The sequence below is a fragment of the Halyomorpha halys genome, unplaced genomic scaffold, assembly GCF_000696795.3.
Source record: "Halyomorpha halys isolate HHAL.00 unplaced genomic scaffold, Hhal_1.1 Scaffold885.1, whole genome shotgun sequence".
Taxonomy (NCBI): domain Eukaryota; kingdom Metazoa; phylum Arthropoda; class Insecta; order Hemiptera; family Pentatomidae; genus Halyomorpha; species Halyomorpha halys.
Genome location: NW_027104929.1, coordinates 213,117 through 216,824, shown reverse-complemented (window position 1 = coordinate 216,824; position 3,708 = coordinate 213,117).

The following is a 3,708-nucleotide window of genomic DNA, read 5'->3' as shown; positions in this document are numbered from 1 at the left end:
GCCGAAACAACCCGAATCCTTCCGATAGGATTCATGCCCTATATAGTTATTTGTTACAAAAATGTTGTATTATGGGCATGAACGAAGTTGATATTCGTTAGTCTCAAAATACAAAACGTTATACTAAGTGATGTTTTATGATGCGCGGATCACAATACTTGTTTTTATGACTAATTCCACAAGTTTTTTTTTTTAAATTCCACTTGTCAATATTTTTGATCATTCTCAAATCATCATTAACAGGTTAGTTATTTTATTAGGCTACAATTGAAAAACTATGAGATCCGGATCGAACCAGCGATGAGATTTTTCTTTTATTTTGCTTCGTTCTGTTCGTTAGTGGAATAGATCTTGGACTTCCATAGATTGGTTCAATAGATTGGTTGGATAAAGCACCCTTCCTTCTCTACTTAGAGTTGGGCTTGATAAGAAACCTTTAATGTTACTTCCCTTTTCTTTCAGTCAGCCAATGACTTAGATTTGATACCTCGTTTCAGCAAAATAACGAGTTTACAGAACAATCAAAATAACCTTTTTTGAATCTAAATTAAAAAAATTGAGAATTGGAGATTTTTTTAAAAAAAAACTCAAAGGAACCATATCTAAATACATTGCTGTTATTTCAGTAATTGATTACTTATAAGATGAGTTATTACTAGAAAAAGTAATTTAAGTAAAAGTAATTTTTTTTATATATATTCAGTTTATTTTTCCACCTACTTTGTAACGTATTATTTCACTTCTTAAACTTTTTCTTTCGCATTTGTCGTCTCCCTCTTACATACGTATTTTTTTAACTGTTGTTAAATACCCATAACACTTTGTCATGTTCCGGTACTTCGTCTTCCTTGTACATTTTCCAAAAACCATTTGTCGTCATCCTCTCACACGCTTTCTTCCTCTAAATATTTTCTACTTTTTACTTTTTATTTTTTACCCACACGTTTCCTCTTAAAAACACTCAGTCATTCTTGTAAGGTTTTTTTTAATTCGGAGTTTAGCCGCTCTTGGCGCAGTATACCACTTGGCGGTTAGATTTCAAGCTAACAGGTTCGTTTTATTCTCTTTTTATTTTTTCCCTATCTTTATTTTATCACACCTTCTTTTCTCAATTTTCCTTACCCACGTTATTAGTTATGATCACCTTATATTATTATTGTTGTTTTCAAAATAATTTTTTTTCCTATTCATTTCTTTTGTTAAACATTACTTATATTTTGCCTCTTTATCAATTATTATGGTTACCTATATTTTCTTTCTCTCAATTTTCTTTTTCTTTCCATATTTTAATTTTTAAATTGTTAATAACTAATATATTCATACTTCTTTGCATTATATAACTTCATTTCTATTTTATTTCCTTAGTTATGTTATTTTACCTTCTTATTTAATTACATATGTATACATTTTATTTTCCACTTCTCTGATCACTTCATTTTATTAATTCCTTTCTGTAAAATTATTCACTTTATGTCATTTTGTTTATATTTTATTTTCTATATTCATTGATTGTTATATTGTTCTTAGCCCTGATGAAGGCTAGAAACTCTAGCTGAAACGTTGGCACAATTAAATAAGTTACATCAATTTATTGTTTCATGCACCCCCAATCTTCTCCTCGTATAGTCGTATAGTCATCCACGGCCGACTATCTCTCATAATTATTACTAGAAATGTTGATTACTCATTATATGCCAGATTTTGTGGCAACAGAAATAAAAAATCACAAGTCGACTAGTTTCTTAATATTAATGGTTTCAGTACAGGAAATCTTTTTACTTAAGACCGGTTACACCATCACAGTTTAAACTTAGAGTTTTTCAATCTCGGGTAAAATCAATAATTATCTGTTGCACCAGAAAAGTTAATGTTCACATTAACATTAATTGATTGTTAACTTTACCGACCAATGATGACCGTTAAATTGAGGTTCAGAAAAATCTACGTTTAACCCGGGAGAGGTGTATCCTTGAGCATTTTTCTCATACTGGAAAATAAAGGTCTATATTTTCCTAGCATTTCATCTGGTTATACTTTTGTGTATCTTCTGCTAACCCTTTGATGTCGTTATTCCCGCTTGTTTATGTTACTCTCTCTCTCTTTTACATCAACAGCTAAAATCTATTCATTAGAGAAGTTTGTCGGGAGGTGCGGTCAGCAAAGAATAACATAAATAAACAAAACCATATTTATTTATTTTATGCCGACGTTTCGACCTGAGGTTTTAGGTCTTCATCAGGGCTTATGGCGTAGAAGGTAGGCCTAAACTCTATTCAGTTTTGATCTGGCCTCCGCTATGACTGAGCATTTCTTTACCAGTACACAGTGGCAAGAAGATTCTTAGACTTTTTACGAAATCTGGATTCTACAGTCCCTGATGGAATAGCTACAATTTACAATTTCAATTTAAATTGCATAGTAAACTTCCAACACATTACAAAAGACTGATCTACATGACTGTAATAAGGCTAATCTGGACATATGGAGTTGAGCTTTGGGGCTCCACTAAACCTTCGAATTCCTCTCGTATTCAATCCTTACAATCCAAAATCCTTTGTAAAATCCTCAATGCTCCTTACTTTGTCACAAATAAAATCATACATAAAGACCTTCATGTTCCCTATGTAACCGATCTAGCCCGAACCAGATATCACTCCTTCCATTATAAACTCTCTAACCACTCAAACCCCCTAGTTTCTAATCTTGCATCCTCTTCCATTCCTGACAATCCTCCGAGGCACCTGAAAAGAAGATAGCCACGAGACCAGGTAATGTAAAATGTCATTAGAGTGCTACCAATGGATAGTTTTTCTACACGCCTGTAACACTCCAATTTAACTTAGATCAGATTTACTAAATGTATTATAATATACAGTTGTAATTAGCAATAAATAAATATTTTAAATAATTTGCATTGAAAGTAATCTTAAAGGTTTTTGTCATCGTCACATCCAACTATGACAACAAAACTCACAGGATTCCTGTTAAGGACAAACAAGTCCTACAACAACACTCCTGCTAGGTTATGTAGGTAACCATACGAGAAACCTTCCATAGTTCTAGATGCAAATTGCGGAATTTCGTAGTTTTCGTTGGTTACCTGGTTAACAAAACTGTAAACCAAAAACAGGTCGTTATGTTACTGGAATTCTACTCTTTTTTTAACCCTGAAACCTAAACTAAGATAGAAATATATGTTAGTATCTGTTTTCATTATAAATACTTATTTATTTTCTTTTTTTGACAAATTATTTTTTGAATGTACAATCAATTCTATAAATATTTGTTTGTCTATTATTTCTTTATTTGCCTTTCAATACAAAAACTATTCTGCACTATGGGTCTGTTGCCGCTTTTCTGTGTTACAGACTTATTTAATATCATTATCATTTTTTTATAAATTAATTTGTTGATACTTAATACTATACTAAAAATACATACACCAAGTAAATTTGATGTTAGTTACACAATGACATCATTCAGACATTGATAGAACCCCAAAAGCATTTCTAGAGAAGATCTCTAGGCCATCTTCTTTTCATACGCCTGGGAGGATTATCAGGTAATGAAGGAAAAGCAAGATTAGAAACACTCAATGTCCCTTATGTCCTAGACGTTATTCCATTCAGATTTACCAACTTCTTCACTCTTGGGACAATCCCTATCCAGCCCCAACCATCCATATAATCAATCCCGAAAGTTGAAACG